The sequence below is a fragment of the Silene latifolia genome, chromosome Y (genome assembly GCF_048544455.1).
Source record: "Silene latifolia isolate original U9 population chromosome Y, ASM4854445v1, whole genome shotgun sequence".
Taxonomy (NCBI): domain Eukaryota; kingdom Viridiplantae; phylum Streptophyta; class Magnoliopsida; order Caryophyllales; family Caryophyllaceae; genus Silene; species Silene latifolia.
Genome location: NC_133538.1, coordinates 51617332 through 51629112, shown reverse-complemented (window position 1 = coordinate 51629112; position 11781 = coordinate 51617332). Strand labels below are relative to the sequence as shown.

The 11781-nt window shown below is 42.5% G+C and overlaps 1 long non-coding RNA gene across 1 annotated transcript; it reads right to left on the bottom strand.

Moving 5' to 3' along the window:
* Positions 1–11393: 11393 nt before the first annotated feature.
* LOC141627450 (uncharacterized) lies at positions 11394–11781 on the bottom strand. The gene is made up of 3 exons (XR_012537012.1): positions 11751–11781; positions 11553–11625; positions 11394–11446 (listed from the first exon to the last, which is right to left on the bottom strand). It is a non-coding gene; the product is annotated as an uncharacterized LOC141627450 (long non-coding RNA).

Sequence of the window (11781 nt, the reverse complement as noted above, 5' to 3'; positions counted from 1 at the left end):
TAATTTCTTAAAGATTGGTTTCGCATATCATTGTCAACTTCACAACAAATCGGCTTATATATTGCACTCGGCCCAGAAAACCTCGGATTTGCTTTTCAGTCTCGGGATGGGGCATTTCCATAATGGCTTTAATCATTGATGGGTCAAATTCGATGCCACGGTGGCTAACGATATGGCCCAAAAACTTGCCAGAGGTAACCCCGAATGAACATTTATGTGGATTTAATTGCATATTATATTTCTGTTATCTCCCGATAAAATTTCTTAGTGCTTCGAGATGATCATTACGTTCTTTTGGTTTCATAATCATGTCATCAACATAAACCTATATTTCTTTGTGGATCATGTCATGTAGCAACGTTGTTGCTGTTCTTTGGTATGTTGCCCCAGCATTTTGATATATGATTTATTTGCACCAAATTTCCCTTCTTCTTTCATGTATTCTGAATCCTATCGAGTCGGTTTTGTGCGCCTTACCTTGTATTTTGTGCCCGATACCTGCGTCTATGATTTTGTGCCCCTCTTGCAGGATTTGCGGCGGTTATAGAGAAATCGGGGCAAGTGAGGGGGTTCGATGATTAAGCACGAGGAAAAGTAGGTTGAGATATTAAAGAAGTGTTCTCTGCCGGCAGACCGACAGCCGGTCTACCTGCACGGAACATGACCTGGTGAGAAGAAAGGAGAAATGGTGAAGTAAACTTCTCTGCCGGAAGGCCGGCAACCGGCCCACCGGCAGGGAACCCTCTCCCATGCCTTAGACAAATTAGGAGAGATTTGAAGAAAAAAAGGAACAACTTCTCGCTGTCGGTTGGCACCCAAACAGCCGGTCCACCAGCACACGCATCATCAAGGTGAAGAATTAAAGTTAGAAACTCAGCAAGAGGTGTTCTCTGGCGGTAGGCCGGCAGCCAGTCCACCGGCAGGGAACACACCCAAGCCAATTCCATCCCATTTTGAAGAAAGAGCTCCTTGCCGGCAGAGAGGCCAGCAGCCGGTTGAGCGGCACAGAAACCAAACACGCGAGATTGGGCTGTATTTCCTCCTTATGTTTAATCAAATGGGATAGTATAAATACCCCTTCCCTAATCAATTGTAAACACATACCCTAGATTTGAAATTATTTCCTTAATGTTATGCAAATCCTTAATCAAAACTTTAATCTTTCCTTAATCAATCATTAATTACTTCTTATATTAGCTTAGAATTAGTATTATTCAATAGTTTACATTTAGTATTGGGTTGTTAATTGGAGATTGGTGAAGATTATTCTTCTATTTAATCAAAGGTTGCAACTTTGTCTTCATTATTGGTATAATCTATTCTCAATTGTTGCTCATCTTTCATTTGTTTACATATTGAGTTGTTTAGTTAATAGAATTTGCAAACATGTTTCCCTTTGCTTGTTTTATGCTAAATTCTTTATCTTGTTTTTATGTCTTCATGAGCATGTGTGAGTAGTGCCTTACTAGGATGTAGGGGAATCACTTGTAGTACTAAGGAGAGGCTTTTGGCATGGATTAATGGTAATTCTTGGGTTGTTTACATTTACTACTGGTTATGCACACAAGGTGTTTGTAGAATTGTCCAAATGAGTAAGTTGAGTAATTCTTCTAACAATCTATTCACTATTTGAGTGAGTAACTTGAGTAGTAACTAGGATTTGATAACAAGTGTTGAGTAAGTTGGTTAATCTCGGCTCAAGTGTAGAATTTACATCGAGAGATTAGAACCTACATGTTGTAACAACCTAGATAACTATTAGTCCATGCCTATTTCCCCTCTCCATGCTACTTGGGTGAACCCGACCGTCCTAGTCTTTCTTAACCATCGTTTTAAACCATCTTAATCGTTGTTTAATTCCTACTTGCGTTAGTTATATTTTAATGATTAGTTTAGAACTCAAACAAACTCCTTTTTAGAGCGAACTAAACTAGATTATAAACAAGTAATCCTAGTGCTACAATTTCCGTCCTTTGGGTTCGACCCTTTTGCGTATTACAACGAGCAATCGTTCACTTGCGAGAGGAGTATAAATAAAACTCGTATCAAGTTTTTGGCGCTGTTGCCGGGGACGACAATATTGGTTAGGATTAGTTGTTTTCATCTAGGTTTAGTTCTTTTATTTGTTGCTTGCTTGTTTGTTTTCTCCCCTTGTCCTAGTGCAACTCTTGCATTAGGACTATTTGATCCTTTGTTAAGTGCATGAATAGGTGCTATATCGGACCCCTTCTCCCACTTGATCACGAGATCGAGAGGACACTCCGGGCAAGGAGAAGATTAGCTCTATCGGCAATTCGAGGATCTCGACCAACTCTTAACCAGCCAATTCCTCAAAATTCCACAGTTGATAACTTAGACCAACCACCCTCTTCCTCCACCCTATCACTACTTCACATTCCACATAACTCTCCACCTTAAAACTCTCCCATTGGTTCACCACAGAATTCACCAACCCATTCACAACATTCTAACCATACAAATGAAACCGAATCTCCATGAAACAATCTCATAAGTGAAGACATGGCGGACCAACCAATGGGCTATTACAATAGACCGGACCCCAATAGTGCATGTTCGGCTATCAACTATAGAGCTTTTGCTCCCAATACATTTGAACTCCGGCATCATGTAATCAACTACATGCAACAAGTCACTTTCCATGAGATGAAAAATGAAGATGCACACCAACATCTTACATCCTTCAAGGAGAAAGCGGGTTCCATTAAGCATAACGGTGTGACGGAGGAGCAAATTCTCTTGATGCTCTTCCCTATCACTTTAAAGGATAACACTAAGAAATGGTTAAATTCCCATGAGTCGGGAACGTTCATTACTTGGGAAGCTCTATCCAAGGCCTTCATTAACAAGTTCTACCCACCTTCTAAGACCGCAATAATTCGCCATAAGATTCAAACATTCAAACAAAGACCAATGGAGACTCTAAGTGAAGCTTAGGAACGTTTTAGAGACCTCCTAGCATCTTATCCTCACCATGTTATCCCGAAATAGATGACCACCCAACCTTTTTCCAAACTCTTGAGCAAAGGTTATGGGACATGATCGTGGCGGCATTGGGTGGAAAATTTGATTGAATGAATAACGCTTAAATCACGGAAAAGATTCAAAACATTTCCGAGATGGCGAGTAGTTAGGCTAGAGATGTGGACTACAAAAGTGAAGGACCTTCCAAGATAGAGACGGAGCATAAGACGAAATTGGATGCTTTGACAAAGGAATTTGAAGAGTTCAAATTGGCAAAGAATCATGGAGACTCGAAGCATACCAATGAAGGTGGACCTAGCCATTCCAAGGTTTATTACGTCCAAGAACCTAGGTCTCCACCTATGCACTATCCTCCTCAAATGTTTTGCAATTATTGTGGCGGTGTGGGGCACACCATTGAGTATTATTCATCTATTCCTCAAGATGATCAACAAGAGTGCTTTCCTCTTCAAGGGCAAGGTGCACCGAGGGTCTCCTACCAATGTCATGAGTCCTTCTTCCGTGCCTTCCCTAATCAAGACCCAAAACTTTCATATGCGGGGCAACCATTGGACCGCAAGTATCAACAACCTCAATACATTCCTCCACCAAAGCCCGACAATTCTAGGCAATACAATCAAAACCAAGGCCAAGACTCCAACTACCGAGGCCAAAGGCAACATGATAATCCCAACTATGTCCCACCTCATCAAAGAGACAACTACCGCAACCAAAATCAAAACCCTACATACCAACAAGGCTACCAATCAAACCAACAATCTTAACAACCATTCAAGCAACAACAAGGATACCAACAAGGGTATCAACAATTAGAAAATTCCTACCAACCTCCACAAAATCAACAACAATACATAGAACCACCCAACCCCACCTCTTCTCTTGAGAAATTGCTAAGGGACATGGATGCCAAGGTTGACAATCAATTCAAAGCTTTGAAGACCGAACTTTCAATTGTCCAAGCACATCAAAGGAAATTTGATTCATATATGACCAACCAAAACCCTTTTTCTTCACAAAGGGCGCCCCACTCATTGCCTCCTCAAGGCTCTCATCCTAGGGATGTACCACCACCACACCAACAAGCTTATGTGGTGACCTTGAGGAGTGGGAAAGACTTGGAGTAACCTTACAAGGACACTGAAATAAAGAGGAAGAGATATGTGATGAAGGATGGGGAGGATAGTCCACCTCCCTTACCATCAAGTAGAGTGGACAACACTAAGAAGGGGAAGATGAGTGGCTATGTTGAGGATGATGATCACTTTGTTTTGGAGAAGATAGTGGTTGAAAGAGACCAAGAAAGAGTGGTTGAAAGAGACCATGGGAAAAGAAAAGAAGCAAATGAAGTAGCTAACACCAAGAAAGCCACAACTCCCGAAAAGGCCATTAACCCTCCAATCCCATTTCCCAATAAGAGTAGAGCCATGAATGAGGAGAGGAAGTTCTCCAAATTCTTGGACATGTTGAAGAAACATGAAGTTTCATTACCTTTCACCGAGGTAGTGACACAAATGCCACTCTACACAAAGTTTTTGAAGGATGTGTTGACCAAGAAGAGAAGCATTGGAGGAGATGGTCTAGTTTCTTATAGAGGAGAATGTAGTGCAATCTTACTCAATCCCATGCCGGAGAAATTACAAGATCTCGGTAGTTTTTCCATCCCGTGCACGATGGGTAATGTGAGCATAAAAAGGGCACTTTATGATCTTGGTGCTAGTGTTAGCATTTTACCTCTTCCCACTGCAAGGAAATTTGGGTTACATGATATGATTCCCACCTCCATGACATTACAACTTGCTGATAGATCGATACATGTTGGAAGTGTTTACTCCATAGACATGTTGGAAGAAGTTATTGAAGAAGCTAAGGACAAGTGCTCGGGGGAGCATTTGGAGGAAGACTATGAAGTTATACCACCTATCTTGGATGAAGTTGAGGGTCCGAACCCTCCTTAGGTAGATCTCAAACCTTTGCCCCCTTCCCTTAAGTATGCCTATCTCAATGAGGCACACTCCTTCCCCGTGATGATCAATGCGGACCTTTTGGCTTCACAAAAAGAAAAACACTTGAAAGTTCATAAGGAAAAAAAGAAAGCCATTGGGTATAGCCTTGATGACCTCACGGGAATCGATCCCCGAGTGTGCATGCACCGCATCACACTTGAGGATGGATTCACTCCTTCCGCCCAATCTATGAGAAGGTTAAATGAAAAATTGAAGGAGGTGGTAAGGAAAGAAGTTGATAAGCTTCTTGAGGCCGGAATTATCTACTCCATCTCCGGGAGCGATTGGGTTAGGCCAGTTCAAATCGTCCGCAAAAAGGGCAGTATGATCGTGGTTGAGAATAAGGATGATGAACTCATCTCCACCCGACCGGTCACGGGATGGATAATGTGTATTGATTATAGGAAGCTTAATTCCGCCTCAATCAAAGATCATTTCCTCTTACCATTCATTGACCAAATGCTCGAGAGACTTGCAAACCATGAGTATTTTTTCTTTCTTGACCGTTATTCCGGGTTTTTCTAAATACCCATCCACCCGGATTATCAAGCAAATACTACTTTTACTTGTCCTTACGGTGTCTTCGCATATCAGAGAATGCCATTTGGACTTTGCAATGCTCCCGGGACATTTCAACGGGCTATGAGGTCTATCTTTTTCGAGTATATTGAGAAGTCTATGGAGGTGTTCATGGATGATTTTAGTGTCCATGGCACCTCATTTGATGATTGCCTAAAGAATCTCTCCCTTGTTCTCCAAACTTGCATCCGATACAATTTGAAATTGAATTGGGAGAAGTGCCATTTTATGGTACAAAAAGGAGTAGTTCCAGGGCATGTAATTTCTAAGGGGGGATCCAAGTGGACAAAGCAAAAGTTGAGGTGATTGAGAAACTTCCCCCACCCACAAATGTCAAGGGTGTGAGGATTTTCTTAGGCCATACGGGATTTTATTGACGTCTTATCAAAGATTTTGCAAAAATCACTAAACCCTTCACCTCACTTTTGGCTAAGGACACTCCCTTAATATTTGATCAATCTTATGTTGAAAGTTTTTGTAGGCTCAAGCAAGCCTTGATATCGGTTCCAATAGTGCAACCAGCCAATTGGGACCTCCCGTTCGAATTGATGTGTGATGCAAGTGACTTTGCATTGGGGGCGGTCTTGGGTCAAAGACATGACAAGAAACTCCATGTGATAGCATATATAAGTGAGACCCTAGACAATGCTCAATGAAACTACACCACCATGGAAAAAGAGATGTTGGCGGTGGTGTATGCTTTTGACAAATTCTAACCTTACCCCTTATGTTCCAAAGTCATTGTCTACACGGATCACACCGCCATCAAGCAACTTATGATCAAGAAGGATGCTAAGCCGAGATTGATCCATTGGGTATTGTTATTGTAAGAGTTTGATGTCACAATCAAGGATAAACCGGGTTCTGAGAATCTTGTAGTGTATCATCTATCACGGTTGACTAGAGAATCCCGAGGGGATGTTGATGATGGAATCCCCATTGATGAGTGGTTTCCCGATTACTCTATCTTAGCTATCACACATTTCGACCCTTGGTATGCGGATATTGCTAACTATTTGAGCTCTAACTTTATCCAGGAAGAACTTGATAACCAAGCTAGGAAGAAGCTAAGGTATGAGTCTAGGAGATATGTATGGGAAGATCCTTTCCTATATAGAAGGTGCAATGATGGGATTTATCGAAGATGTGTCACCCAAGAAGAGGGTCAAGAAATCCTTCATGCTTGCCATGCTACTACATATGGACGACATTTGTCCACCTCAAGGACCTAAGCTCGGGTCCTTCATTGTCGATTCTATTGGCCTTCCCTATTCAAGGATGCTTATGCCATGGTTCACTCATGTAATTCTTGCCAAAAAAGGGGCAATATTGGAAGGCGAGATGAAATGCCTTTGAAAAAAAATTTGGAAGTAGAGCTCTTTGATGTATGGGGCGTGGATTTCATGGGACCGTTTCCATCATCCTTTGGCAACCAATACATATTGGTTGCGGTGGATTGCGTGTCCAAATGGATAGAAGCAATAGCCGCCCCTACCAATGACTCAAAAGTGGTGACCAAGCTATTTCAGGACTACATTTTCCCCCGCTTCGGAGTGCCTCAGGTCGTTATAAGTGATGGTGGGTCCCATTTCATCAACTGCACCATCTACTCTCTACTAAAAAAGTACGGCGTCTGACACAAAGTAGCTGTTGCTTACCATCCCCAAATAAACGGGCAAGTGGAAGTATCAAATCGATAAATCAAGGCTATTTTGGAGCCGGTTGTGAACAAGTCTAGAAAAGATTGGAATGCTAAACTCAATGACGTGTTATGGGCTCTAAGAACCGCTTACAAGACCCCAATTGGCACTACTTCATACCGTTTGGTCTTTGGCAAGTCTTGCCATTTACCTCTTGAGTTGGAGCATCGAGCAAGATGGGCACTCAAGGAGGTCAACTATGATTTGGATGTCGCGGGAACAAGCGGTTCCTTCAACTCAATGAACTTGACAAGTTGAGGATGGATGCCTATGAAAATGCCAAACTCTACAAGGAACGGACCAATCAATGGCATGACTCAAAGATCACAAATAAATAAATCGTTGTAGGAGACAAGGTCCTACTCTTCAACTCCCAGTTCCAATTATTTCCCGGGAAGTTGAGGTCCCGATGGTCGGAACCCTTTGAAGTAGTGACCGTGTTTCCCTATGGATTATTTGAACTGAGGAATAGCAAGGGAGAATGCTTCAAGGTAAATGGACATCGAGTCAAATATTTCTATGAGGGTCAAACCATCGAGACCCAAGGTGAACTTGAATTGGAAGACCCCCCGTCCTTAGGGGATGAGTAATCTCAAGCTTGAATAAGAAATGGTTTGGTGGAGTCCCACAAGAACCACCATTTGTATATAACATACATTTAGTTAGACAATGAGAGATTTAGGAAGTATCATACTTGGCATATTGGATTGTATAATGGGACCCCTCACTTGCCCCAATTCCCGACATGATACGTCAGTTTGAAAGTGGAAAACATGAAGAAATGGGTAAGTGACAGAGTTGGGTTTTTATCGACAATGACGAATTGAAAAAGAAAGAAATTTTATGTACAATGTTCCTCTGCTAGTGGACCGCCCGCCAGTGTCCCCACCGGCAGCGAGCACATTTGAAAATTGTTGAAAATTTGAGAAATTGAAGAAAGGGGTGCTCCTTGCCGGCAAGCCGGCAGGCGGCTCACCGGCAGAGAGCACGTCTATGTTGAAAAACTGAAGAGAAATAAAGTAGGAGATCTCCCTGCCGGCAGGCCGGCAGCCGGCTCACCAGCAAGGAAACCTGACAACGGAGGAAAAAGAGAAGAAATGAAGGAATGCGTGTTCTCTGCCGGCAGGCCGGCAGAGAACACAAGAATGCTAAACAAAAGCTGCAAAGGTGAAGGAGAGGAGCTCCCTGCCGGTGGACCGGCAGCCGGTGCCACGACCGGTAGCGAGACATTTGTTCACTACAAATTTCGAAAAAATTGAATTCAAAGGGAATGGACTCCCTGCCGGTGGACCGGCAGCCAGTGCCCCCACCAGCACAGGACCGCCGCAACTCTAATAACACACGCAAATCACCCCATTTTCTCTCACAATTTTTTCAGATTTTCTACTGTCTACAATCACTCTTTCCCTCCCCTCAACCCCATATACCCTCCTTACCTTCAACAATAACCCAACCCACCTCCCTAGGTCATGACTAACCTTCTTATTCCTTGATCAATGGTGGGAAAGAGATCAAGAGGCGACCTTGCTAGGGCATAACAACAACTTGTTGAGGCGGCGGCCAATGATACCAACCCCGATCCTGATTTTCCAGAGGTCGAGTTTGCATCTCAAACTCAAAAAGGTAAATTTATCCTCTTCAAGCAATGCCCCCTTACCCCGACTAGGTTTATTTGTCGCGCATCTATGAGAAACCTAGGTTTAGATAAAGAAACGGAAGGTTTGTTTAAGTGAGTCGGTATGAAAGGAATGAATAATATGCATGAGCGGACTTACCCCCGAATTACATGGGAATTTTGGAGTAGCTTGCATTTATACAAGGATAGAGGAACCGGTATGGTCGCCCAACTCCATTTTTGTCTCATGAATCGAGACCATACTATCTCCCTTGCCCAACTTACAAATATTTTTGTGTTAGAAAATGTCCCTTCACACAAGGCGCGAGTTTGGAAAGCTATTTCGGCGTTAGACGATAGTAATTGTGTGAAAAGACCGACAACTTCTTGTCATAATTCATCCATGATAATGTGGCATCGATTTATAGGGTGTACAGTTTTTGCCATCGATGAGCCTTGGGTTTTTCGAGTTATCGAGCTTGAAATTTTGGGCTCTTATTTGTTCACCAAACCCAAACCCTATAAAACCAACATTGCTCACCATATGGCCCTCCACCTCGCCAAATTGGCTAACTCTACGGGGAAAAGGGCCCCCCTTCATGTGGGTGGCATCATCACCCGCATAGCCAAGAGCCTTGATCGACCACTGGACTTATCCACCATGAATTGGTTACTCGGGGAGACCTATATTACAAAGGACTACATGAGAAAATCTCTTAAATGGACCAAGCTAAACCCCTTCGACGGCATTGACTATTGGTAAGTCCAAAAGCAGAACTCCATCCCGCTTCCAAATGCCAACAAAATGAAAATTAAGCCCGTCCAATATGATTACCTCCTTGAAATTGAAGCGGAGGTGGACCCAACCCAACCTCCCAAGAGTAACCTATCACCTATGGGAGGGATAAGCCAGCTCAAACCAAGTCCAATCTTCGGTTCATGATGCCTACTTCCTCCGTCTTTCAACCCAACCCATGGAATCTACAATTTGGCGAAGGATCCTCTTCGCATCAACCTCCTCAACCAACCCCGCTCCACTCCGACTTGATGTCATTCATGAATAACATGAGGTTGGGCTTTCAAACGGCCGCTAGTGAGAGTCGGGTCATAGAACAACGCTTGGATAGGATCTACTTTGACCAAGCAACGGGGCAATTCCCCATTTATGATGACTATCGAAGGAGGTACTACAAACACCCCTCCGGCCTCTACCCCTCTTACTACCTTGAGCCGGATGGTGGGTGTCTGAAAGACGGGAGCTTTGCCTATGCCGACATGAACATTCAGCCGAATTACTTTAGCACCCCGATTTTCCCCACCCCGGCCTCTACTCAAGGGAAGTGGCATGATACTCAATGGTTTGGAGGAGCTCTTTCCATTTTTGGTGAAGCTGGGTTTGCTAGTGGCTCGGGAGGGAACCGAGAGTTGTTCATCGACATCACCATAGGACTGGGTGACTCCACCATGGGCATGAACACGGATGACTTCATCTGGGAACCCGAATTTGGAGCGGGAAATAATGATGATGAGGAGGAGGACGATTAGTCACTACTACAGAAATCATGAAGGACATCGGACTTCTAGACACATGGACATCGGATTATAGGCCGATGTAGAGTTCAGTCCCGTCCATATGGGGTGTAATGGACATGGGACTTTAAACCGATGTCCATTAATATATGCACATCGGATTTTTAAATATATCCGATGTCCATATGAGTAATGAACATCAGATTTTAACATTAATCCGATGTCCATATGTGTAATGTACATCAGATTTTTATAGAAAGCCCATGTCCTTTGAAGCTAGAATTACATCGAACTTTTATAAATCCGCTGTTCTTTATATTGTTTTTTTTTTAAAAAAAATTTTGAAAAGAGCAGGCCAATTCATATTGCATTACACCAATTTGAATGCTAAAACATTAATACAAAACATGCCAACTGCCATTCAACCAAAATGATCGATTTCAATTAATAAAAACCGATCCCAATCAACATACAACGCAACCGTCTCCGTCATCCGAATTCAACAACTAACGAACAACAACAAAGGCCATAACAAATCCCAGCCAACATAACATATGGTCTTGCAGATCATGTAATCAGTTTTTCAAAATGCAACTACCTAATACATTACTACGCTAGCTAGCTATCTACGGCTAGATATTGAGAAAATAGTTCGCCCAAAAGTCCCGAACCTCATCTAATTCTTCTTGTGAATATGGCGTGGTGTCTTGAAAAACCTGTAATGCATATTAATGACAATGGGGCGATCGGACATGGCCTCACAAGGGCAAACTTCATATAAGCTAATAATTAAGGGAAGAGGGTGCAGACTAGCTCATTGAATTGGCAAAGAGTTCGCCCACAATGCGTATAGGAAGCAGGTCAAAGTAGGATAATTACTTGAAAAAATACCGAGTTTTGCTATGTCGAACCTGACCTCATTGATAGCTTTTGTTGGATTAGAACGCGTGACGATTTCCAAAGATGTACCTCATGACGTAGTACCCGCATTCTACAACACCTTGTTGACGAGCACACTAAAACAACAACTCGACAAGAATTAAACCAATAACATGACTTTGTCAATTAAAAGTGATTGATGATCAGACATTGAATTTGTCGTCATAATAAGCAACAACTTACATTATGTTGCAGCCATTGCGGTGCTTGAGAACGCATTCTTTCCCCACCATTGTAGCCGTATACTCTTACCGATCTAAATATAAACATGGTTTCAAATAAATGATTGTCAGCCAATAATAGTTGCCATTTTTAATGTTCTAATCAGTTGAACATTTATTTATGTGCATATCAATAAATGAACTATTAAGATGAACTTACGCATTAATTAAAGATCTCAACTTTGACGGCA